The 27264-nt window shown below is 42.0% G+C and overlaps 1 long non-coding RNA gene across 1 annotated transcript; it reads left to right on the top strand.

Annotated features, from left to right (window-relative positions):
* The first annotated feature begins 5285 nt into the window (after positions 1-5285).
* LOC134163105 (uncharacterized) lies at positions 5286-25770 on the top strand. The gene is made up of 3 exons (XR_009964578.1): positions 5286-7732; positions 9236-9312; positions 25274-25770. It is a non-coding gene; the product is annotated as an uncharacterized LOC134163105 (long non-coding RNA).
* The last annotated feature ends 1494 nt before the right edge of the window (positions 25771-27264 follow it).

The raw sequence follows: 27264 nt of genomic DNA, 5'->3' as shown, positions 1-27264 counted from the left end.
CGGTCTTAAAGGTACAGCGCAGGCAGCTAGCCCGGCGGGGATGGGGACGGGAGAGGAGAGGAGGGGAGGAGTGCGCTTCCCACATTGGAAACTCGTTTCCGGATCCGGTCGCTGGAACACCGTGGCGCACGGGAGAGGCCGGCCGGAAGGGCGGGCTGCGCGGGGTATGCTGGGAGCTGTAGTTCTCCCTCGTAACCCTGGGAGCGGGAAACGTGCCGCGCGGCTCGGGCGGCGGCTGCGCTCTGAGGTCCGGCCCCTGCGGAGCCTTGTGGTAGCTGTGTGTTGCTGTTCGCTGCTCTCGGCTCTAACCTGCGGCCTAACTTCCGCTCTTCCCCCGGAGAGGAACGGGAGGCGGAGAATGGGAGCGCCCCTGTGTGGCCTAGGGACAGCCTCCCCCACCCGGGGCCGCGGCCTCAGGCCTGCGGCTGGGTTCTGCACCACGATGCGTTGGGCGGGCAGGGAGAAGGAACAGAGGGTGGCCGGCAAACCTGAGCTCAGAGGCGGGCAACTCCTAGCACACCAACTCCTAGGCGTGCAAAACCTAACCGGGTTGTCCTTGCTTATCTCCATATACGAAGATGGGCTAAGAGAATTGGGGCTGTTCAACCTGGAGAAGAGAAGGCTGCACGGAGACCTCATAGCAGCCTTCCAGTATCTGAAGGGGGCCTACAAGGATGCTGGGGAGGTACTCATCATTGGGGACTGTAGTGATAGGACAAGGGGTAACGGGTTCAAACTTAAACAGAGGAAGTTCAGGTTAGATACGAGGAAGAAGTTCTCTGCTGTGAGGGTGGTGAGGCACTGCTTCTATGATCTCCACAGGGCTGACCAGAGCTGAGGTCTGAGGTGTTCGTAAGGGTGTGTGCACATCTCCCATCAGGTTTCATTACTGTGAACTTCATGACAATATTTGACTGTGAGGCAGCCACTGTTGCTAATAGAGATAGAGAAACTCTTGAATGAAAGCTGCCATGCATCTTTTATCATCTCCATGTACACACGCATAGAGACACATTGCATGATCATGTATGTTTTCTAGATCCTTTTCTTGTACAATGAACTGAAGTGACCTAGTTTCTGAGAAGCCTCATGGTTATGTAATAAAGGAGGCTGTTGACTATTTAGTCCTCCACTCATTTGCTACAGAAGTTGGAAGTTATGAATGAGACTAGGAAACTATGAGGGGAGTACTTCAGTTTCATAGTGAAGGCATTTAGGTACTACATAGGAGAATGGAGAATTTACTCTTTCTGCTCCAGAGTCCTTGTCCAAGGCAAGTGTTGTCACGGGATGTCGTGGCCTTCTTTGCTACAGGGATTATGTTTGCTGGTTCATGGTGAGCTTGGTGTCCATCAGGGTCTCCAGCACCTTTACTGCAGAGCTCCTTTCCAGACACTTGCCTCCCCAGCCTGACCTGGTGCCTGGGGTAGTTCCTCCCCAGGGCAGAACTTAGCATTTCCTGTTCTTGAACTTCATGAGGTTCCTCTCTGCCCATTTCTCCAGGCTGTCAAAGACCCTCTGGGTGGCAGCACAACCATTTAGCCTGTCACCCACTCCTCCCAGCTTTGTATTACCTGCAGACTTGCTGGATGTGCACTCTGCCCCATCATCGAGGTCATTAATGACAGTATTAAACAGTATTGGCCCCAGTATTGATCCCTGGGCGAATGACTACTGAGTGGATAACTAGTGACAAGACATTCCAACCCTAACATGAAGCACCAGCTTCATATCTGTGCAATATATAGGTGGTTTCCCCCCCCCCCCCCCCCCCCATTTCTGCCATAGGGAATAACCTCTTTAAGGGAACTGGAAAAGACTACAAATTTTCTTCAGATTCCCCGAGTATAGTATCGCCCTGTGTTTGAAGATCAGCTCAGTTAAGCAAACTGTATTTGTTGGTACTGCATGTCCCCTTTATTGTATATAGAGATGATAGTCTTGGCAGCAGAGCAGAACCATGTCATGAGAATGATGTGGTTTTGCCCTAGAAATATCTTGGACTGATGGGTTACCTTGCTTTTCTTTTGCCTGCTAATCCCCCTCACCTAAAGATATACATTTAAGGTTGTGCAGCTTTCTGAACACCTGCCATTTTCTTGAAAGCTGCCTAACACACAGCTTTTATGTATTTCAGCATCGTATCTGTCCTACCAGACTCCTTGGATGGATAAGGATATACAATACTTGATCCCTCACTGTCAGGTTTGATGCGTGTAAGAATTGAGTGACTGAAGTCTTAACACTGTGTGGCCACACGGGGCTAGAATTGGTGATGTTACAAGTAGGGGATGAAGTAAGAAGAGATCACACCTCCTTACCAACCCTGATAAGTTAACGTTTACCTCTGGAACAAACCAAGGGTGTGCTGCAGCTTCTACAGTACTGCTGATCTCAGCCTCTGCAGCCCCTTCTTCCACAGAAACTATATTGTGATTTTGTCTGCACCTGTAATTGTGCAGATGAAAAGCTCAGCTAGGATAATAACAACAGAAATCTACATAATGGTTATTATTGTTTCTGGTTACTTTGATTGCACTGAGACAAAGCTTTACAAGATAATTGCACTGATCAATCCTAGGTGGGTGCAAGAGAAAATCCCTGGGATGGTGTGTGATGAGAACATTAGGGGAAGGATCTGTAATTCTCTTAAGTAAGTGTAATTTTAAGGAACACACTGTGTTAAAATGCTTAACTTCATGTCTGGTTATACCAGATGGCTTCCATCAAGAGGCAGATGTTTTCCCCAGTCTTCCCCTGAAAAAGGACATCAGAATTTAACCACGCCTCTGTATTTGAATACGTAGCATGAACAAAAGCATATGCTGTAGATATCAGCTTCATCTAACTGTTGAGTGAAAGCACTGGGGTGGTAGATACAGCCTTGTGGGGAAGCGTGTCTTGAAAGTGATAGATTTTCCAAAAATACATGCATTCAGTTGAGATGACTCCCAAGAAGATAAAGGAGATAATCTGCATTTTATTTACTTAAGGTTGAAACATGCTTAGCTAAACTTCTTCAAAAAGCATTATATATATTGTATTGTATAAGTCATCTAATGTCTCTGAAAGATGACTTGGCTGAGTATTTTCCTATTCAAGACTGACAACTTTGATGCTGTAAGCCTGTCACAGCATACTTAATCCATGCTAAAACCTGTTCCACAGCAATTTTCAGGAGGCTGTAGAGCACGAGGTGGCCAGCCTCCCAAAATCTGCAAGCAGCTCACAGAAATCTGCAAATGGGCAAGAGCCACAGAGCACGTGCTATATACCTCACCACTCCCAGGAGAGCTGTGGGGTGGTTTGTAGACAGGGCGTGACAGCAGCTCACCAGCAATCCACAGACCCTGTTCTTGCCTGAAGCCCGAGCATGCAGCTGCGGTGCAGGGTGGCTGGGTAGAGTCACTCTCTGCTTTCCCCTGTGGCTAGGGATTTGAATGAACCAGCCATCCTGGTGCTAGAGAGGCTTGTTGCCAATTACATGATGTAATGTTATTATGAGAGCCGTATCTGAACTACTCAGAAGTGATGCAAAAGTTGTTCGGCAGTCACAGACTGGCCAGCCCCTATGGCAGAGAGTTTATAGCTGTTTATATATAATTCCTCAATGCAAGAACTCCTGAAGGCGGTATCACATTTAAATATTAAAACAAAATATAGAGACATTCAAAAGCTCTCACAGCTCTTCCATGCACAGACACTTCATTGGATCCACTGTGATAACCAGGGGCAGATTTCACTTGGGAAGGGAAATAACCTCATCCTGTTTTTTGAGTGTTTTCAGTAGGAAGGGAAGCTTTACCCTTCTCAAAAGCTGGCAGGACTTACCATCAAAAACTAGAACAGCTTTTGCTGTGAGTGCCCCATGTGAAAGAGGTTTGGGTAGTTTCCATTGTGACAATCCTTTAATGTTTCTAAATTGTTGACTCCTCAGCCAAGGACCTCCTGCCAGGATTTCTGCTGGCTTTTACAGAAGCAACTCAGGGAATGACTTTAACACACGGAATACAATAAAATGCGCATTTGGGGTTTGATCCCGCTCTCACTGGGCTATTGGAAATGTTCTCAGTTGCCTTCAAAAGGAGACGATGCAAATTCTTAGCATCGCAGTAATCAATTATCAGTCTGCTTAAATTGCAGTGTCACCAACTTTTACATCACCTGGCTCTTTGTGTTTGAAAATCAGGTTTTCATGCTCTGTTAGCAGAGGATTTATTTTTTTTTTTCCCCAGCAAATATCTTTGGCAAAGCTCTGTGCTTCTCAATGGAAATACAGCAGAGGCTAATTTAGCTTCTTGTTTTTTGTTTTTCTTGGGCAACCTGAAAGAAGAGGATATAAACTAGCTCATTTGTGAAAGCTAGTTCCATTTTCCCCACAGCTCCTTCTCTAAGAGTGGAGTTAGTTTTGCAGTGACTGATCTACACAGGTGTATTTTCAACAGTGCACATACTTTTGCACCGACATTTTTCTGTATAGCAGTACACAGACTGTCTCATGGCAGATCAGCTGCACAAGAGGTTACCACACACACACCTTTATGTGTGTAGCTGGCTACCCATACATAGCCCAGGATAGACACATCCTTTTGGTCCTGCCCTTGAAAACCCTATAGGTAGTTGTCTTTACTCATAAAGTAAACCATTATTTACTTTGTTGGGGCTACTCCCATGATGCTTTCACAGTCACACTTCACATCTTGAAATGCATGACTCGGAAGCATGAATCAACACTTCTCCCTTTCCTTAGCAGGGATGCGTACAACTTAACATCTTCCCTCCTCTGCACAAGGAGAACATGTCTAAACATTTTCATTTCAGAAGGGAAGCTGATGACAGAGATTCCTGTGCCATCGCAACAGAAGTTCATTTAAGCTTTCCTGTCTAGCAATCTACAGATAGGAAACATTCTCCCCTCACCTTCACTGGAAAATGTGTAGAGATGAAACCAACAAACAGCCAAAAGGCCATGTCATAATGAAATGCACACTCGTCTTACGAGACCTGTGTGAAAAATTTATTTGGACAGAACATTTTACCCTGCCTTTCTCTTTATGATAGACCAAAACTTTTTTTTTTAAAGAAGTTTTTAACAGACCAAAACTTTTTTGCCTTTCCCTTTCACCCTTTCCCTTCCCACTGCAATGAGTCTGCAGTCCAAGGAAAAAAATGGGGGTGCTTGACCCCCCTTTGGTGATGGGCTGAGCAGAGCTGTGGGCTGTCCTGCCGTGTGGCAGAGCTGGTCCATTCCCCAGCTGGGGAGGACTTGTGTTTCTCTACAGTCTCCTTCAAGTGCAGTGCCACAGAATGGTCCATAAGGAGAAATTATGTTGAAAATACTGAGTATGACAACTCTTCTTTAAGCAGGAAAGAAATACCTATTTAGAGCAATGGGGAAAACCCCATGCAGCAGGGATATGAAAAGTGTGTTGTTTCATCTGCACAGGTAAAATGTAATAAGTAAGATTCAAAGTTCAGAAGAGAATTTAAGGTAATAATTCCCTGTTTGTAGTAGATCAGGAAAAGTCTAGAAAACCAAGGAGGAATGCAGGGAGGAGAGGAAGAACCTGTCAGCAGTGATTTTTAATCAAAGAGAAAAATCATTGCACTGTGGAGAAGATAACCAGAATCAAAAGTGATCAAGAACACAGCTGTCGATAGAAGTGACAACAAAAACGTCATTTGGTGTAGTGCCTTGCTGAGGAAAGATGTGCCTGGAGACAGAAGTCATTAGCAGGTGAGAAGAGGGTGAGGCAAGCACCATTTTTTTTCAAAGCAGGGATGAAAACAAGTACATCTGAAGCAGAAGGGAGAAGATGGTACAACCACATAAATGATCAAAGAAGACATACCATATACTGTGTTAGCATAAGAGACAAGCATGGTAGCTTCACAAGCTGATCTTACAAACCATAAATTACGGCAGTGGCGTTAGTCGTGAGCGTCTGAACTGGTGAAAGTGGAGTTCCATACGCATTACTAAGAAACCCATAATCATACGTTGAGACATGCAGAAACGGTGTGGGTGTCTGCACGAACTGGGGGCTAAATCCTTTTTACCCTTTTACTTTATCTGAAAACTTCCTGTATGGATGATGCTGAGATTTTTCTTTTTCATTATTTCAGGATTATTTTGGGGGAGAGCCATTTTAATATTCTGTTCTCATAAGGGCAAAATTTGGACTCACCCTGATACTGCTGTTGGGTAGTTTTAAAGCAAAGGAGGGAAGCTTTTAATAATGATCCGTGAAGAAGCCTCAAGCAGCATTCTTTCTGCTCTAGATTCCAGCTTCTCTCAGTTAGCGTAGTCCTATCATATAGAATCAGGTACAAGAATAGGCCCCTGAAGGAGACATAGTGAGAGCTAAGAGCCCACAGTATACTGGGGTACTCCATCACTGCTTTTTGGACAAACGTACGTGTTGTATGCATCTCAGTCTGACAAACTTGCTTCTGTCTTAGAAATGCAAGTGTATAGAATGTGTATCCAGTGGTCAATTTTCAGTGTTGTAAATGCACATTTTTATAGCAGCAAAATCATAGTCTAGTAGAAAACCAAGCTTCAGGTGTAATAGCACAAATCAGAACCATCCTTGCATAGAATTCAATTACAATCAAGACTTTCTGGTAAACATACTATTTTTCCACTGTGTATTTTGCATGCTGTTTGCATGACATCTCGTTTTCTGTCTTTCCCTTGTTGGCTGACTTTGTGCCCTTTTGGCTTGTCCTTTTTTTTTTTTTTTTCTTTTTAAGCCTAGTGGTGATTCACTGGAAAAAAATCCATTTAGCCAGTGAGCAGGAATTTATGACCTATTTACAAGTGAACTTCTCTATACTTTTCGTAGGCCAAAGTCAACCCCCACAGTACCTCACAGACTGCATTTTAGAACATGTGTCACGTTCCCAGTGATTCCTGAGGACCCCCATCCAGCCTGTCTGTGTGTGCCTCACCTGGCCTGCCTGTGCTGTAGATGCTATTCACTATTTGGTCACCGAGAATATTTTCTCTTAAAAGAGCCTACATTCTTGGGATGGACTATGTGTCTTCCAGAAAGGACTCTAGAAGATACTGCGTTGCAGGAGGAATAATGATATATAATAGCATTTGAGGTTCTACTCTCTGCTTCCTGGGGTAACACCTGGTGTAACTCTTGGTCCTTGAGCCGTTGCTAACTGCTGCAAAGCCTCCACATTTCTGAAAGGGTAACCCTGTAAATATGCGCTGGACAACCTAATGCTTTCCTAACATTGACCACAGGATGGCAGTACAAGATTTTCGTTTTCACCCTTGTTTCAATTGTATGTGTACGTGCCTTGTGCGTGTGACAGTGTAGTTAGACAGAAAATTAAAACCAGTAGTGCTTTTTTCCATTTTAGAAACAAAGATATACGAGTTTCCTTTCAAATAGGGCTGGATTATGAAAACACAGAACCAATAAGAAAACAATGCTGTTGCTGCATGTGAAGTGTTGCCATAAATACCAGATTTCAGATGTGCACCTCAGCTTTGTTCCTATGCTGACTGTGCATTTAATTAATTTAGACTTCTTTTTTCTCCCCCAGTATACAACTTATATTGCGAATATTATTTAGACAATGTATTATAATGGGTTTTGAACTCAGGGAGCTGGTGTCCTAAAACTAAAACATCTTCAGGCTGCGTGCTAAGGCACACTCCCTGCCGGTGTGGTCCCGTTCTGCCGACAGAGCTGCGAGCAGTTGCCAGAAGGTTAGTTCAGCCTTCCTCCCCTGTCTCCAGCTTCATGATCCCATTTTCTTTTCACAAGGCAAATCAGGGAATTTGGTTTGTCTGAAAATGTACCTCACAAAACCAAACAGCTTTTAATCTGGTTAGTTCCCCTTCAGGCTTGCAGCTTGGGCACCAGCACCAGCAAGAGGAGGCAGCAGGGAGCCTGGGATCATCTTTCCAGCTGCACCTCATTCTCAAGCTGGTTAATGTGATGGCAGAGCTGAGGAAAGCTTTCAGGCCTGGGCTCCATTGGTTGTTTATTCAAATGGCTTGCCATCGCAGGTGCTATTTTCTGGTTTGGCATTCACAGTGAAATGCTGATGGCATGGCTTGCTCCGTGACATTTTTGTCAGGATGCAATATAGTAAAGTATCATCAGGGCTATATTAGTGCCAAGGGCAATTCAGGGTTTAAACAACGCGTCCTGCTTTGAACTGCTGCTAAAACACACCCATACACTCAACTTCTTACTGATACGTGTCCATGCTAGTGAATTGCACTGACTACACAGCTTAATATCTACAAAAAGACTATGCGGGTGAGCTCAGGAGACTGAATACCCTATTGACAACTGTCATAATTTCACAGCTACTATATGATTGAATGAGGACTTTGTCAATAAAAAACTTCGCAATTCAACAGAAGAGTTGAAAGTATGAGCTCTGCGGCTAAAAAACATGAGGGCACTTTTAATTTGTAAATCCGTATCTTTAAGGTAACTCTTTGAATCCTGGGAACGTGCTTTATGATTTTTAATCCTTGGGTTTCTCAGCCCTATTGTTTCTTCTCTTCCAAGTCACCCCAGTGGCTGAGCAAGGAAGGGCGTTAAGGTCTCTGAATAAAGCGAGGTAAACGCCAAGCACTGCCATGTCGGATACTCTGCTGCTCATGTTCTTATCAAGCAAAAACTCTCAGAGGCATAGCCAGGGCTTGGGCAATACTCACCTATTTGCTCAGACTGCTTCCGGAGATAGATAGTTTGATAAACAAAAGCTAAAGGGTTTTTCAGATGGCAACTGTCTGTCAGTGTTGCTACTTTTTTAAAGCTTATATACATGTGCTTAGTAGTCCCGGTAGTTCACTGCCAGATAAACAAAACACACAGTTCAGCAGTGCTGCTCGAGGTATAATAAAGGCTCCATATAAATGCAGCAGAGCAACACTTACTTCTGCTTTCCCCCTTCCCAATAAAGGGTAGTTTTATGTTTCAGAAGGTTTCTGGAATGACTGATATGATCTGATACAGAACCAGCCTTTATGGAGCGGGAGCCTACACTGGAAGACTTGGTTGAGGAAAAACGCATTTTCCGTAGCTAGGAGCACTCAGCAGCCTGAGAGAAGAGCTACTTTTACACTGTCAGTCTCCAACTTCAGCCCATATCAGTAACATTTCTGAAATCTTATATTTTTCTTTGTAAGGCAGCTTCAGGTAAATCTCCTTTCTGTCTAAAAAGAAGAATATTTTTCTTTTTTATTTTCCAGGACATAGCTTTCTCTCCATCTCTTCTAATGGTGTGCTGATAACTGAAAAATGGACAGAAATGCCTGTTTAGTATGAGGTATGGCTACAATTTACATTGCCTAAATAGAACTGAAAGCATTGACCTGTTCACTCTAAACTATAGAAAAGCTATTCCCTTCTTTTCAAGACATGATGTAAGTTGGGTTTTCTTCTTTCATACGTGGAAAACAGTAGCACATAGTCATAAAGTGTGTTTGCAGTTGTGGTAACCCTTTGAAAAAAATCCTTTAGTGCTACACCTAATATTTCCATGTTTTAAGGTGCAGTATCTCGAAACAGAGACACAGCAAGTTCACAACTGCACCAACCCAGAGCATGTCACACAGCCTGTAAAGAATTAAGCTTCACAAAAGCCTCATGGCACAAGGAGGTTTTTTATTCCCGATGGTGACGATACGTATTTCCATAGCAGCTAGTGGCAGGGATGGCTGCAGCTCCAGTACGAGTGGAGAAGCCAGGAGTCATTCTGCACTGTGTGACCCACAGCGTGAACACCCACCACTGTGTGGGGTGCTGCACAGGGGAGTAGAGGCAGAAGGCGAATGGGACAACCTCCTTGTAAACCACTGTTTGGATGGAGATCCTACAAGGCTTGTTGTCCTACAAGACCATGAAGAATTAGTTATTCTATTTCTGTGGGGAGTGTATCCAATATGAAAGAGACCAGACCAGTAGAGGGAATGGATGGGGCTGTATTTTAGTTATCAGGAGTACAGATGAGCCAATGACACCACGTCATCAAGTCAGAATTGTGCAGACACTGAGCAGTAGCGATGGAGGCAGACCAAACACTACCTCTTGCCTTTAATGCCTTTAATTACTCAAGCTGGGTCCCAGCGATCCCCCTCTGGAAGGTGCCTTTTTGCATGTGTGTTCATCCACGTGCACACACATCCACTTCACAGTGCCTCTCTCCAAATGGTTTCCTTTGGCAGGGGCAGTTTGGGGCTGAAGAGGGGAGAGGAAGAGATAGTAAAAAAACAGAACCGAAAATGTGTAAAGAGAAGAGGGATACGGGAAGGAGGAAAAAAAGAGAAGGGAGGAGGGCAGGAAACACAGAGGGCATGGGGACTTAAGGTACCAGCTGAGGACCTACAGTGGTGGGACATTGTGCTCTTGAAGAGCAACAGAAACCAAAGAGCAAGAAACCAAGTGGTATTGCCTGTATATAAATATATGCTCACACACACTCCAGAATTGACAGAAAATGTGTATTAGGAGGAGGGGGGGTGAAGCCATCTATAGCTGTCCTGGTTCCAAGAGGGCCCCAAATGGTTTCTACTCTGCACCCAGTAGAGCTGCTGTGGGAACCCTGAGGCTCTGGAAGTGTCCATGGCCACTCTCCCAAAGCATCCTTCAGTGGCAGCAGCAATGCTGAGCAGCAGGGCAAGCAGCCATTGGCGAGGCTCTCCATGGGCACTGGTGAGCAGGCAGGTCGAGCCATACATCTGTGGCAGTCAGGCAGAACTGAGAATAAAACCCAGATTTCCTGCGCCTCAGCTCTATCCACGAGGCCATTGCTTCCCCACGCACTGATCTGACATTACAGAACGTATGGCAGTGCAAAGCCACAAAGAAACTAAATTAAGAGGGTAGTGGGCGTATGACTTGCATGTAATGTTTCCCTTTCACTGCAAATTTCTCATTTACTGTTATTTTTGCATAGGCCTGTGTGACTGAATTCCCATAAAGTGGTCTCCCACACCTCAGGCAGTTATTAGAGCAAGAGGCAGTCACTGGGCTGATCTGTGCCTGGAAATTAGAGAGAGACAGACACAGAGCAGGCATCTGCGAAAGAGACTGCAGCAGGGGAAGGGATATATGAACCACTCTGGCACAATTCAGTTGTTAGGCAAATGATTAAAGCCAAAAAGGAGGAAAAATGAACTGCTTCCCTGGTTGTATATATAAGCTGGACATTTGTGGAGAGTGAGCAAGTGGAGTGGTTATCAACAATAAAGGAGTAATAAAAAGATAAGATCTTTGCATTCCAATTAAAAGAAAAATCATTGCAATAGGATCAGATGTTTTCCCTGGCAAAGAGGCAAAGAATTTCTCTCCAGGCAAGAGACAAATACCTACCTCTTCCCCTTTATCAAGTATTAACCCATAGACCTCTGATAGCAAAAGGCAGAGAACCAGCACAGGGATTTCTGTTGCAGATGGGAAAACATCACCCTCACCTCCTTGGTTCAAATCTGAAGAAAGATTGGACCAATGAATCAGTGAGGTGGAGGGAAACCAAGCTATTAGGAGATTAGCATCAGGGGAAACTTTAGAGCAAGATGTCTTTTCTGATGGAACCATGTGAGAAATTAAAGAAACAAATATCAGCTTTGCTTCCCCTTCCTGCCACCCCCACATTAGCCACATCTTTGCAAAACATACCATGCAGCATGTACTGATTCAATGGCAAGACTTACTTCTGTGACCAAGATTTTTCTCACTGAGACCTTCAAAGCTCCAAACAATGAAAAACAAGTATCAGATGAAATGATCCAATGACAAATTTGCAATATTCAGCATCAAGGTGACATGTACAAATACCTGAGTCAATGGAACAAAAGCAGGTTTGCCTTTTCTGTACTGTTATTTTTTCCAGATTGTTCCAAAGTAACTAGAGTGATACCTAAGGGTTAATCACACGATTTATTGAAGACCTTCAGAGGCCCCATTCTGGTTTGTCTTCTCTCTGTCAGTGCCAGGCAGGTAGAAAGATAATCAGAGAGAAAGTTGATTTCACTAACCTTAAGGATCCATCGTGGAGATTGCTGCTTTTTGTAAAGTCAAGAAATGTCATTGATCCCACTCCTCAGGAAGCCTGCTAGCTCCTTAACCAGAATTTCAGAAGTTATTTGAAAAATAGAAGTGCTTCAAAATTTGCTATGAAGTATAGCTTTTAAATGTGATTGTTGCTTAGAAATTATCAAATCTCTTTTCAGTGGAAGATCTAGGTTTTTATTTTGTGTATGTGCAGTGTAGACCTGAGAAGAGTATCTGCTTACCATAGAAAATGTTGGCTGTAACTGAAAAAGAGAATGTCTGAATGTATATGGAAATATGCCTGAACATATGAGAAAATGCAACATTTCAGCCAGCATATTCAAACCAAAGTATTTCATTTGAAAGTGACATAGTGTTATCTCTTAGGAAATGCAATACATTGGCTTGGTTTCCCCACGTTATGTTCTATGAATAGGTTTCCCATCCTGGTTTCAGCTCCCATAATGCTGGGGATAGCAGTACTGTGCAATGGGAGGCATGGGCTAATGGGGAGACTTGCTTAGGCAGGTGGGACTTCTGGCCTATAATGGGATACAGCAGTTGCATTTATAGACCACAGTTTTGAAGTTATCACTCCTTTGCTGGAAGATGTCAATTTTCCATTGGGAAATCCATTCTCCACATTTTCTGGCCAGAATTTATGTTTATCAGTATCCTAATTCCAAAACCTCTTCTCTAGCACTTCCTTTCCTTTGACAATCCACTAATAGCTTCATTCTCTTCGCTATCATTGGCTCATCTTTCTTCTCATGTGTAAGCGTAGATCAGCTGAAACATGTATATCTGTTGTCTCCTTCCAATAGCCATCTGATTCTTTACATTAGCCATAAATTTCAAACATATTGATGAGAAAGGTAAGAGGCTTTTGTACCTCTCATTTGTTTCAGTACTGGGATCTAAACAGAAATTCATTACAGTCCCCACTTTTACATCTTACATACATTATAAAAAATGTTTTAACAGCATTTGGCAGAGCACAGTTAACCAGTGAGCAGACTTTCCTGATAAATATTCACAGTTTCAAATCTGCAAGCAGTATGCTGAATTATTATTTACACCTATTTTATATGCTAAGTATGATATCTTGGTAGTACTTCAGCAAGCTTCTAATTCTAGTGGATGTCTACTCTGTTATCATTGGGAAAAAAATATACACACATGTAAATATATATATTTATATATTTAGAAATCCAGCTGTTGTTCCAGACAAAGATTCCTTGTATAGGTACCCAAGTGGTGGTGTACACTCATTCCTTGTGGCCAGTGAGTATGATGAATACATCCTTAGTAGCAAGATGACAGTTACTTCCTCATGCCAGGGGAATACCCAGAACAGCATTAATAGATGTCAGTGGCAGGAAAATTGTCTGACCCATTGAACCTTTATTTTTTGCAGAGCAGATAGTAGCGATTTATTTAAACATTTTTAATGGTGCATGTATTTCATGAGGTTCTATGATGGGGCTACAGAACTGATGGACGGGGTAGAGCGGTTGATGTCATCTACCTGGACTTGTGCAAAGCATTTGACACTGTCCCACGCAACATCCTTGTCTCTAAATTGGAGAGACATCAATCTGATGGATGGACCACTTGGTGGATAAAGAACTGGCTGGATGGCCACACACAAAGAGTTGTGGTCAATGGCTCAATGTCCAGCTGGAGACCAGTAACGAGTGGTGTCCCTCAGGGATTGCTGTTGGGACTGCTCTTGTTCAACATCTTCATCGCTGACATGGACAGTGGGATTGAGTGCGCCCTCAGCAAGTTTGCCGATGACACCAAGCTGTGTGGTTCGGTTGATACACTGAAGGGAAGGAATGCCATCCAGAGGGACCTTGACACGCTTGTGAGGTGGGCTGATGCCAACCTCATGAGGTTTAACCATGCCAAGTGCAAGGTCCTACACCTGGGTCAGAGCAATCCCAGGCACAGCTACAGATTGGGCAGAGAAGAGATTCAGAGCAGCCGTGCAGAGAAGGACTTGGGGGTGTTGGTTGATGAGAAAATGAACATGAGCCTGCAGTGTGCGCTTGCAGCCTAGAAAGCCAACCATATCCTGGGCTGCACCGAAAGGAGCGTGACCAGCAGGTCGAAGGAGGTGATCCTGCTCCTCTACTCTGCTCTTGTGAGACCCCACCTGGAGTATTGTGTGCAGTTCTGGTGTCCTCAACATAAAAAGGACATGGGACTCTTGGAACAAGTCCAGAGAAGGGCCACGAGGATGATCAGGGGACTGGAGCACCTCCTGTATGAAGACAGGCTGAGAAAGTTGGGGCTGTTCAGCCTGGAGAAGAGAAGGCTGCATGGAGACCTCATAGCAGCCTTCCAGTATCTGAAGGGGGGCTATAGAGATGCTGGGAAGGGACTCTTCATTAGAGACTGTAGTGATAGGACAAGGGGTAACGGGTTAAAACTTAAACAGGGGAAGTTTAGATTGGAGATAAGACAGAAGTTCTTTCCTGTTAGGGTGGTGAGGCACTGGAATGGGTTGCTCAGGGAGGTTGTGAAGGCTCCATCCCTGGCAGTGTTCAAGGCCAGGTTGGACAAGGCCTTGGGTGATATGATTTAGCGTAAGGAGTCCCTGCCCATGGCAGGAGGGTTGGAACTAGATGATCTTAAGGTCCTTTCCAACCCTAACAATTCTATGATTCTATGATTCTATAGGTATGTGTTTTAAAAAGTGGGTTTTCAGTACTGAGCAAAATCTTTGTCTAAGTAACCTTTTCTTAGTTATTAAGAGTTCAGGAAAACACCAAGACCCATCTTAAAATAAGCCAACAGCTGAGCTTCTCAAGGGTACCTGCTAACTTGGTACTTGTAATTTAGCTGTGACTTAGAGTTCTTTGAGCCTAACTTAGCCTCCTAACTGAGGTACCTGAATGTGAACCTTCCCTCTCACAGTTTCATATCTTTGCTTTCAAACAGAGTTGAACTAGGTCTTTTGTGTTCTAGGTGACTTCCTGAATGACCAGGCTACTGGGTAGTATGAGATAAATCTCTCTCTTCATCTCCCATCACTTAATATCAATAATTATTTATTTGAGGAGATGTTTAAACTATGAACTCTGCTCTATTTCCCAAGTAGTGGGCTAGAGAGTTAGGGTGTCTTCTCTCTCTCTGCTTTCTTCCCTCTACTTCAATTTCTAGATCAACGATGGTTTATAATTTGCATTAAATGGAACATTTCCAACAGTAAAGGTGAAAAGAAACCAGCCCCTTGGTACCTGTATCATGCCCAAGTTATGCCACTAAAGAGAGAGATTTGGGAGAAAGTGTTTGAATGCAAGAACTATCTTTAGACAGACAAGAGTTTGGATCCAACAAAAAAATTGATTGAGCTGAATTTAATACTTTATGGGTCTGATCTTTATCTGTCAGTGCCCTGACTCTTCCCCATATGGTGAATTTTGGGGAAAATGAGAGTCTGAGCCATAAGAAAACCTATTAAAAATATTACCACAAAAAGTCAATACTGAGATACATACTGCAACTCTGTTGACTTTACACTGTCTTTGAAAGATATAACTAAATCTGCTTCCTTTAGTTCATTTTAAATGTTATATTCCCCTGGTTATTTCTGTTAACTGTGTTTCCCTAATTTTGCTTTTAAAATACTGCTTTTAAATACTAAAAGGTTAAGGTTTCTTTTTTCTGCTTCCCTCCCCCCCCTTTTCTGGTCTAGCATAAATGCCAGCAGGAGAAAATGCACTCTCAGACTTAACTCATCCACTAGCTTTAAATATTCAGTACTAAATTAAGAACAGAAACAGATACATGATACTCTGGAAATATGGCTTTAACCAACAGAATTGTGATAGCTCAGGAAACTGCACTGACAATCAGCAAGAGCTCTATACTGATGAGTAACGGGGAAGATTTGTCATTGTCTTCTCCCACTAAAGTGTTTGCAGATAAACTCTACTTTCAGAACCAATTGGCATAATATACTTTTGCACACAGGTACATTTTCCTGAACAATATGGGAAGGACAAACTTTTGACTTTAAAAAAAAAGAGAAGTTCAGATCAATCACACTTATTTTCCTCTTGCTTTAAACGTGCTGTTTCCTTTTTTTTCTTTAAATAGTCTTCTATGTGGTTGCTGAACTGTCTTTGTAAGAGGAGCTACAATACTCAGACAAGGAAAGTCCCTGGTGGTTTTTAAACACCATTTTTATTGAGATGTTTTAAATTAAAAAAAGAAAGATCTAATAAGCAGATCAGTCACAGATACCCCTTATCATCATGAATACTTTTTAAGTTTTATGAAGAGTAACCAAATGACCTGTATGTCATAGGTTAGTCTATGGAGGTGCCCAAGTGGTTTGGGAAGGTACATTCTAAGGGAAACATTTTTATATGCAGAAGAGGTAGGTCTGAAACTGTATTCATCAGACAAGATTAGCCATGAAGATGATTATTTAGGTGTGCAATTTTACATCATTTAATGTGCACAGTGGTCACAGGAGATGAAGATAAACATATGCAACCATGCCAGCAAATTTGCTGATTATCCTTAAGAAACATAGGCCTTTCTTCCAAACTTTTTCACACAGTATGTTAGTTTTCTCTGAATAATGTTCTGATGAGTCACTCTGACAGCTCTGAAGATTGACTTTTTGTCTATGCCCAGTACAGGTAGGTACAACATACACAATGCTATTTGACAATCTCTCAATATCACCATCTAATTTTCTGAAGAATTTCTGACAGTTCTTGAAAAGAACTTTGGAAGAACCAGAAAATAGATTTTTCCTAGGAAATGTATTCACAGTATTGCACCAAACCCTCAGCCACACATTGGAAAGAACCTCAATATGTTACTTACGGTAGGCAAATGCTCTGATAGTGCTGGTGCACACATTGGAGATCACAGTTATGCATCTTTACAAAGTCTCTAGTGTTCAGAGAGCATTTTTGAAATTTAAATACAGATTTCAGTGGGTGGTTGAATTCTGTCCAACCATGTTTCCTTCAGATAAGACAGAAAGTCAGATTATCTAAACTATGCCAGTTGTCACTTTTTGCTGTACAAATCATGACCAGATTCACAGGAGGTAACTGTGGATTACTTACACAATCAGGAAGCAGAATGTAAATAATTTCAGAAGTATCTGGACAAAAGACAGTGTGTCTTGTGGGCTTCTTTGTTTCAGACCAAAGCCCAGCAAAGAAAAGCTAATGACTGGGATAACTTCGAGACCCAACTTTCAATAAAGGTAATACCATATCTGTTAGGTAGCTTTTGATGACTATGAGATATTGATGACCTGACTGCATCAATTAGCTGGGCTGGATAGGATCGATTTCTCTCTGGAGTGTTCTGCCACCTGCTTGAGACCCAGCAGTGGGGGTTAAGCAGTTGAAGTCAACTAGATGAATCTGAGGAATGGCTTAAGGAGGAGCGTATCTAAAGGTTGGCACCTGTGTGATGGCATCCCTCCTGTTGCAACTGGTTTGATGAAAGGGGGATTCTGGCATTCAAAACAGCACCCTGTCCATGAGTCAGCAATGCCAGCACTGCTTAGAAAGCTTCACTAAGTAGCTGCTGCTAATGGTGTTGCCAGCAAACACAGTTCAGAACCATAGCATGCAAACCTGAAAATAATATTGGACAAATGAGTGGTGTTGCCTGTTGACCTACGTCTTACTGTGGTGATTAAGATCAGATGAGTTGAATGACAAACCAGCTCTGCCATGGTGTCACCATGAGAAGGTGTGATTCTGAAGTTGACTTCCAGTGATTTTTAAATGTGGTTTTACCACATACACCTACAAGCAGCCCAGATTCCTTTATTCTTCCCCATGAACTGTGTGGAGCTAGAGATAAAGGGTACTTAGGGGTGTTGTAGGTTACTAGGGATTTACTTTAAGCATATTCAGGTACTCTGAAAAGGTTTTATCTACCTAGATGGACAGCATAAATTTATGTTTATTCTGCTTACTGGAGAAAATCTTTTCCTTTAAACTCTTGTTTTTAATTATATTTGAGCTAAGTGCTCAGAGGCCTTAAGGCATGAATCCCTTCTTTACTAGCAGTCATAATTAGCCCTGATTGTTCCTTTTTGTGTCTGTTAGAAGCAGGAAGCACAGAAGCTCAGAGCATGTATTCCTACGTGATGATTATGCAGCGTCTTTCCAATGCCAGGGAAAAAGCATAAGCTCCTCTTAGGACAGCTGATTCAAATATGCAGTGTTATGCTACCAGAAGAAGTACTCCTATTTATTATTAAAAGGCAGCAAGGAGGCTGTCTAGGTATTAATTTCATATTTGCCATAATTAGCAAGTGCTCACCTCTGCTCCCAAACAAGGTAGTGAGTCACCTTTTAAACCTTCCTCTTCCTGTCTCTCAGGCCCTGAGCTACATCACCCTTAGTTCAACAAGAAAAAACTCACCAGGCAAAGCTGACTTTCAGCAGTGACTCCTTAAGCTGCTTTTACAGTGAGGCTGTGAAACGAAATCATAGCATTTTCTTTTCTTGAGTTTCCCTCAGTCCGTTCTCAGTGGCCTCCTTCGGTGTGCAAATTAAGCCTGGCTCTTGTGGTTCAGCCTCTTTTCAGCATGGCTGTAGCTAGCAGTTGGCTGAACACCCAGCACTGTCACTTTGTTTCATAGCTTTGCCATCAGCAAATGACAATTATAAACCAGTTTCTTTAGCTTGTTCCCCAGGTGCCTGCCTGGGACTGGAAACTAAGTGTTTGAATCAGTAAAATTTTAATTTTTTTTTTTCCTAAATTAGCACTCCTAAAAAAAAACCAAACAAGAAAAGCACTGTCACAAAACACACAATGATTTCTGAACCTGGCTGTCCCAGCTTTCATGCTCTGGTAAAGCAGGGTGCTCCGTTAGGACACAGGCAATTCAATAGATTGAGGTAATCAATCAACAGCAGCAACAGGAGGTACATGTTACTTTATGTGCATTAGGCAGAGTCTTCATGACGAATCAGTTTCCTAAAGCATTTCTATGGAATGAAAAATTTTATAGTTAATAGATTTTTGAAGGGTGACACAAGTACCATGATCTCATGTGGCCTCTAAGCCACAGATTTTGCCTGCGCTCTGTGTTAGACCCTATCACTGAAGCTGAACTTGAGTATTCGTTTAGACTGCTAGGACTTCATCTGTAGTGCACAGAGACCTCCAAGCATCATCAGAGGAACAGGTTTGCACTTTCCAGCTACCTCTGGCAGCTGTCTGCACCCTCAGCATTAAGGCACAGTTCCAGACCTGAACTTCTCCCATGTATAAGTAGCCCTTGGACTGGGACAGTGATTTTAATTGGATATATGTTAACCATATCTAACCTAGTGTCACGTGCTAGAGACCCCTTTTTTCATGCAGTGTAAGTGTATGTGCATCACCAGCTAAGCTGGTGCAGTTTAAGCTAATCTCTTCTCCCTGCTTCAGTGGTTCGATGCTGCTCCTTATCTGAGTATCATCATTTGCAATATAAGAACTCTGCGTCCACTTCAGTGCAAAATTAAAAAAACACCAAAGCTGAACAAGATCATACCATTAATAATTTTCAGGCTGTGCTTTCCAGTGGTGGAATGCACAGAAGTAATCTGCTGGACCATCAAAGTTACCTGAAAAGGTTAGATTAAAAGGACAAATTTAAAAAATAAGCAAGACAGCATCCACATTAGGGGATTTGTGAAGTTATGATTATTGAATTAAGGAAAGCATTAGTTCCCTGAGCTGGTGAAAGAAGGGACATAGGACAAACTGCCTGTCTTTTCTACTCTACATAATCTCTTCTGCACTAGGGACTCTTCTTGTCACTATCTGTGATATCTGTGGGCATTGAGAAGGGGAAATATTCAGCTTGCTCTTCCTTTAAGCAGTAGTAGAGGTAGATACAAGATGTTGAAAAGGAAAGAAATAAAAAAAGCAGAGCCCACAGCACATTTAAGCCCTCCAACAATGCCAGGAAATTGAGACGCTTTTTCTGAAGTGTTAGCATCTCATATTTTCTCCCCCCAGCTTCCACACAAAGCATGGGCACACACCATGCTCCTGTTGGAGCTCCTCCTGCCTCCTTTTTCTTGAGAAGCCCTGTCCTCCTCACTCAGATATAAGGCAACACCAGAGCTTTTCTCTTGGGTCTGTCTGTACAGACTGACCTGCTGCGTTGCTCCTCTTCGATTTCTCTCATCTTCATCAGACAAATTGCCCTCTCTTCTTCTTCTTCCTGGTGTTTTTCTTCCTGGTGTTTTTCCAATATTCTTGGTTTCACTGTTCCAGACAATATTTAATACTGTGAAATCTCAGAGTGGATGAGGATAGCAGTTTTTAATATGTCTTTCTGAGCGTCTTTGCACTGAAAAAGTGAATCTCATTTGTGAGTGTTGGTGTAAGAAACATGAATGCAATTTCCTGAAGTTTTGCATGAGACGTGTGGGAGCAACAATGTACCTTTCATACCCTGCCAACTTGATTTCATAAGGTCTTGGAAAATGTTGACCCTAGGGACAGTTGATAGCCAACTTGTTATTTTGTATAGCTAATATTTGTTATATGACCTTCACATGAGCAGGTCTTACTGTATATTGGAATATGCATATGCCTATCCCTCTGCCCATGGCCTATGTGTTAGACCCTTCATAAAGTCAAACTTACTATACCATATCCTTTGGAGAGAGTTAGTTGTGTAGCAGTTGTGCAGCAGAGTAAAAAGGCTAATTCTTAAATTCATTACTTCTCATTTAGAGGGCCTAATGAGTTTAACCAGGGCTCTTCCCTTTCACCCAGTATCAGAAAACAAAAAGTACTGTGTTCTAGACAGGAAGTGCTGCTGTTAGCATACTTATAAGCAATTCCAAAGGTAGATGAAAAGTAGTAAGTTCTATTTAATGTGTGTCCCATCTTCCTGTCTCCAAATCATCAATGCTTTACCATTAATGGAATATAAATTCTTACAGCATCCTTGTTAAGCAGGTGGGTAGACAAACATCATTATCCTTATGCTACAGAATGAATGAAGTGAGGCAAACTGGTCTCTAAGGCTATCACCTAATTAGTATAGACATAGAATAACAAGTATAGAGTAATTCTATGTTAATTAAAAATTATAATAAAATGGGCCATTGCCAATTTCATGACACCAAAACGACTGGCATTTTGTGTCCATACAGATAGTGAAATACTTCAGCCAAAACAGGGTGGCCATTTTCAAATTACCTACTGGAAATTATTCCTAGTCTGTGTTTGTACCCCAAAACTTGCCTATGAATTGTCTAGGAGAGTGCTATGTCACAATGTGCCGCAGATAATTTCACAGTGCGCCTTGGCCCATGCTTCATGAGTGTAGACATAACCAAAGGATCTTACCTAATGCCATGCAACAGCTATATTGCTGCACTTAATTTTGGCACCATCTTTTGCTTTTGTGAAAACTGACTTTTTCTTCCATGGCCTCTGTTCCTCTCGTCTTTTGCTAGGGTGTGTTGCCACTGGGGGGCAGGATCTCTAGAGCAAACAAGCATGTTTCTTTCCTATCGCCTCTCTTCTAAAAAGGCAAAGAACCTTGGCAACAATTTGGCATTTTGCAGATTTTTCTGCAAACATTTAAGTTATGATTAACTAGAGTTCCTGCTTGAGGACTGGATGCTGTCAGCTATACAGCCTTGAAGTGATATCTGTGTGCGATGCTCTGTTGAAAGCAATAAGACAAGATACTGCTCATCATTAGAAAGGGTACAAGATTATGGCTGTAAAGTGTATGTTATAGAGAAAAATAAAACCATAGACAAAATTCAATACAAAACCAAAGTGACACACCATACTTCAGCCACCATCCCTGCCAAAGGCTCAATTTTGAGCAACTGGAAACCGGTGAAGCTCTGTTTTGTATGTGTAAGAATCCTACAACACACTGTATTATAAGGGATTTTATATACTTTGTTACACAAAGGATGTGTAATGTGGGCCAAATTAATCTCTGGCTCAGTTCTAACCAAAGCATTAAACCCCCTTGGTTTATTAATTAGTCCCAGAGCTAAATATTTTTTGCACCATTCTGTCTACCACTGTTGAAGCAGCAAGATTTTCATTAATTTTCATGCAACCAGCAAATTGCTTCCTAGAATTTAAATCCCCATTTATCTTGTAAAAGTCAGGGATCTTTGATGAGTATGGGAGTCTAGCCAACATTAGTGGGACATTATATTCCAAAAAATCTGCATGTAACATAAGATGCACATTTCTATACACAACTCGTCTACTGCTGTGGGCAGCATATAAGTCTATTTGAGTGGACTTAATGTATTATTTTCTGAGTGTCTATACTAACTGGCTGGAACAACAGCAGCAGTCTGCTATCAACACCCAAACGCAATCTCCATCTTGCAGACAGGAAAGATGAAACAGAACATTTCACTAGTTGTCCAGGGTGAGAATCAGAATCCTTTTGACAGTGGTTTGAAAAGGAAGGGGAAGAAACTGTAGGTACATCAAAACAAACTTGTATCAGTTGCAGAAAAATGAAATGCTATTTGCTTCATCCCCAGAATGTCTAACAGCAAATCACTTCAACGCACTCAACAGCTGTCACTCACACATGATGCAGTTCAAATGGTGCATGCACATTTTAATTTCCATCGCACAATTTGTGATCCACCTGTAATAAAAAAAAAAAAATCCTTTTAAATGGAACTTGCTATGCTTCTTCACAGTCTCGTCACCTCAAGATTAGCCTCCTGTAATATGCTTTTCTTCAGGTTATCACTTGAGATCATTCAGAGTCTGAAGCAAGTCTGGAATGCAGCAGTCACATACTAATCAGATCTTCAGTGAGCAGCACATAACACCAGCGCTTTCTGAGCTGTGTTGGCTGACAGCAGGATTGAAGGTATTGGTGCTGACCTTTAAAACTCTGGATGCAGGCTCTCTCCTCAAGGCATGCTACCAGATGGCCATCAGCGGAGGCATTTGAGTGACAGCTCAGCTGATAGCTAAAATGGCCAATGGGGCACGGTTTGCCAAAGCCACCTTGGCTCAGCAATTCACTGCACTAAACTGCCAGATGTGCTGCTTGAGCTCCTATCTTTTTTCTTAAGAATCTGATAAAGATAAACTGAGGGAATATCTGGCTTTTCTCTTTTATTAGCTCAGTATAGATGTACCTGGCTTCACCACACTTATAAATACATCCACAATATTTGAACTAGATTAAAATATGCTGGCAGTTAGCACCTGAGATGCAGGCTTTACTGTACTTGCAGGCTTGACATACCCATCTAAGCAGAACCTCTGTTTTACCTTACAAAGTACTAAAGAGCAAATCTAATTACTCTGCCTCAATGAGAAATGTCTGTATCAAGTCAACGGGACACAAGAGACAAGTGCTGAGTGCTTGTTCCAAACCTGGCCTGTGGAAAAACAGGACCTAAGCTAGTTAATGTAGAGTCCAGTTATAACACAGTGTTTTCTCTTGGGTGTTAGAAATGGCTGAACATTCAAGCATCTGTATGTTTGACAGTAAATGAATTGTGTAAATGACCCTGGCTATAATACTAGATTTTACCATCCACAGTGCTAATAGAAAATGCACTGATGCATATTACTGAAGGAGGGTCCTGAATATGAAGTAGCAATAAAGTTAGAAACAATTCTTAGGCTATTGTACAAGGCAGAAGCTGATAATAATGGAGATTTGTACTCTGTAAAAGGGCTTCCCTTTAGCAACAAGTGAAGTGACAGTTGCATGCTGAAGCATGTACGGGAACCTAGTTATGATGAAGCAGCTCTAACAAAACCCCATTTATAATTAAGCAGAATTGAAGAGTGAAATTATTTCATAAGATCTTTGGATGGTTTGGAAGAAACGGTTCCAGTCATCCCAGGCTGCATGTTCTTTCAAAAGAAGTATGCAGCCATTGTTCTACTCTAAGCAACCATTATGTCTGTGAAAAAAATAATCATGGATTGTCCCTGAAGAGTAGCCAGTGCTGTTCTTTGCAGTGCTCTCAGGCTTCATTAAGGTGCTATAATTTGATAAGTTCTATGCTTCTTATGCATTCACAGAAGCTCACATCACTATGTTAAAGACATGCTTTAAAACACCAGAATAAATTCCTGCTTAACAAACAGTTATGTATTCACATGTGCATTCATAAAGCTACATTTTCTAGAGAGAGTAGGTAAGTATGATATTTGAAAATAAAGCCTTACATAGTTTTACCAATGACTACCTACTATTAGAAGTGATGCCATTCAAAACAAATCGATGGCTGGTGCTCAGCAGATCCCCTTCTGCTTTACTATATTGATATCCTTAATATTTTTAGACATTACACATACCGAGCTTTAAAGGCTGCTTAGCTTGTAAATCGTCTCTCCATTAAAGAAAATAATAAGCAAGTATCACTGACTGCATCCCCTAGTCCTTAGTGTTTGTCCGAATGGCTCTCCTATTCAGTTATTGCTATGTCAAAAGTAAAAGATCCATTACCACAGCTCTTACTCTGTTATCTGGTTGCCCTATGTGGTTATTCAGGCAGGTAAGGAATGCAGAAGCAAGTCCAAAATCTAGCTCTTTCTGATACAAAAAAAAAAATAGATTTTGTGTGACCTCCCCTCTTTCTAATATGACAGGGAACTGAGAGCACGCTACAGCTTGCAGGATTAGGTCCTGTGACAGAGCGTGATTCTGTAGTAACTTGTGTGAAAACTGCCCATATACACATTTCAAATCTGATCAAGAGGAAAACATGTCTTTCAAACAGTTCACTGTTTTACTGCAAACATAACAAAGCTCTCTTTGCAGATCAAATCACTGCTTAACTATGGGCAAATTGTGAAATTTCTCAGTTTTAGACTGCAGCCTAAATTTTTTACAGATATGTTTCCCTATTTTTGTAGCTATGGAAACAGCCTTTTGTTTCTTTAGGAATAAGCCAAGAATTAGGGGCCAGGCCACAAAATATTTTGTTTTATTACAAAACCACTAAAACGTGATTTCTCACCAGTTTAACTGGCAGTGAGACTATTTCACACAGCAGTACCATGTACTGATGCTCTCCTGGGGAAGCTCAGCAGCAGTAACTTTGGCTGAGAGTTAGGACTATTTTTGGAAACTTCAGAAGTATCTAGGGAAAGTGCTTTTCACTTTTATTCATATAAACAGTATCTCTATTTATTAAAAAAGTGAGAAATGGCTTCTCTTCGACTTCAAATGGCTTTGACAATAAAATTCTGCTTATATCAAGGTCTTGGGAGACACATGAAGCCTTCTGATAAATGGGGTGTTTGGATGATGAAGAGATGACTTGAAGACTCAGGAAGAGATGCTTCAGACTTCTGCCTCTGGAGTGAAATGAAGGTGAGTTCACTTAGATCCTAGCTCTGTGTCACTTACCTGTGTAATCTCTCTCATGCTTCGGGATGGACTACGATGTCTTTTCCATCTTAAGTTGCTAAAAGTCTAAGTAAGTAATTCCTGCTGTGAAAGAAAGAAAAAACCTATTTAAATGTTTAGGTTCCTAAATACAGGCTTAAATATTGTTGAAGTCCATAGAATTTAAAGTACATGCTTAAATGTTTTGCTGAATAGGGATATGTTGCTGAATCATGGCCAAGATTTCTTAAGTTGATGTACCGTTACCCATGAAATTACTAATACACTCAATATCAATCCTGTACTTAAATGCATTGTAAAAGGAGAATATACTTTTTCAGGGCTTCTGGTTCATTCTCTACAAGAGCATCTGGCTGGATCAGGGATTCATAATAAAGTTAGTTAGTAAAAGTGTTAGCCTAACAAGAGCAGGAAATTGTGGCATAAGCCAGGGCAGGACTTTTCTAGACAATAAGCTGCTATTGATAACCTTAAGGTTCAGTACACTCTGCTGTGGGGTTACTTCTTGTTCTGAAATTTGCCTTCCAATGAACAGAAAGCAAAACCAGGAATTTTACTGGAAATGTATCATCTTCACTGGTATAAACTGTCTGATTTCCATTTCCGTTTGTGTCCTAAGGATATGCCCAAATGTTTACATCAGCAGCAGGCTAGAGCTCATGGTATGAACAGTGTTAAACAAAGTAGCTTAACACTGTCTGTCACTGCACAATAATTTCCAGTACCGTTTTCTTTCTTTTTCTGTCTTCCACCACTTCTGCAAAAAAATCTTCTGATCCACCTATGTGTCAAACTTGCAGTGTGCTCTCACACTCTTCCTGCAAGCTCTGTTTGCAGTTAAGCATACGGGATTTACTGTTATGGCTGAAGTGACCAACAACAATGAGACTAAACAAAAGGTTTTGAGCAAAACATCAATGAAGCTTTTGACATCAGAGATGGTCATAAACCAGCTACGTTGAAAGTTCAAGGAAGATCAGGTTTGGGTTCAAACATTGCACCCTATGGCTGTTCAAAAGTTGTTCAGATGAAGAGCCATAGTTTTTTTTGTCTGTCCTTCATTATCAGAAACACCAGTCCCAACTGTGTGGCAGTACATTTTCCCGTTCTGTCAGGCACTGCATTGTCCTTTGCCCTCTGTTTTTCTCCTTTTTGGCATTGTTGACTTTCTGGAGGTCAGACCTCGTGAAAAATTTGTCCAGAGTTGCTTTCCGAATCAGAGCCATTCTTACACGTTCAAGTAAAGTAGACAGCAAACCCACATGTTAAAGCATTAACTAAATAATATGCATTAGGAGTGCTGGGGGGTGTTGCTGCTGGTCACCATGTTCCACCTAAGTGATCCCATGGCTGCTGCTGCCAGGGTCCATGGTCACCTCACAACCTGGAGCGGCTGCCACATCCCTGCCAGGCTCCTTGCTGAGATGTGCTTTTGACAAGGAACAACCGGAAAAATGCTGCATGCTAAATGACTGCAAGCCATTGTCTGCTGAGTGTAAAAAAAGATGCTCCGTTCAGTCCCTCTTTTCATTGTGCACCTCTCTGTGCTAGAGCACTTTTTGTTGCTCTTTCAGTAGCTTTCCTTTGCCAACAAATAACAGGCATTAAAGATAGAAAAACAATAAAATTACATGAGGAGAGAACAACGACCAGTACACAGAGATAAACATCAGCAATAAACACTTCCAGCTGCCAGCCCTACAACATATATAAATGACAGAGTGGCCTGAGGGAGGGAAGGGAACAGAAGCAGTGAGTGCAGATCCAGGAAGACAGGGTGTGAAGGCTCCTAGCAGGAGCTTGGAAAAGCCCACGTGGTTCAAGGATGCTGGAGCCACAAAC

This window comes from Pezoporus occidentalis, unplaced genomic scaffold, assembly GCF_034315485.1.
Source record: "Pezoporus occidentalis ecotype Australia unplaced genomic scaffold, CSIRO_AGI_Poc_V1 ctg2, whole genome shotgun sequence".
NCBI lineage: Eukaryota > Metazoa > Chordata > Aves > Psittaciformes > Psittacidae > Pezoporus > Pezoporus occidentalis.
This window is presented reverse-complemented; position numbering and strand designations above follow the sequence as displayed.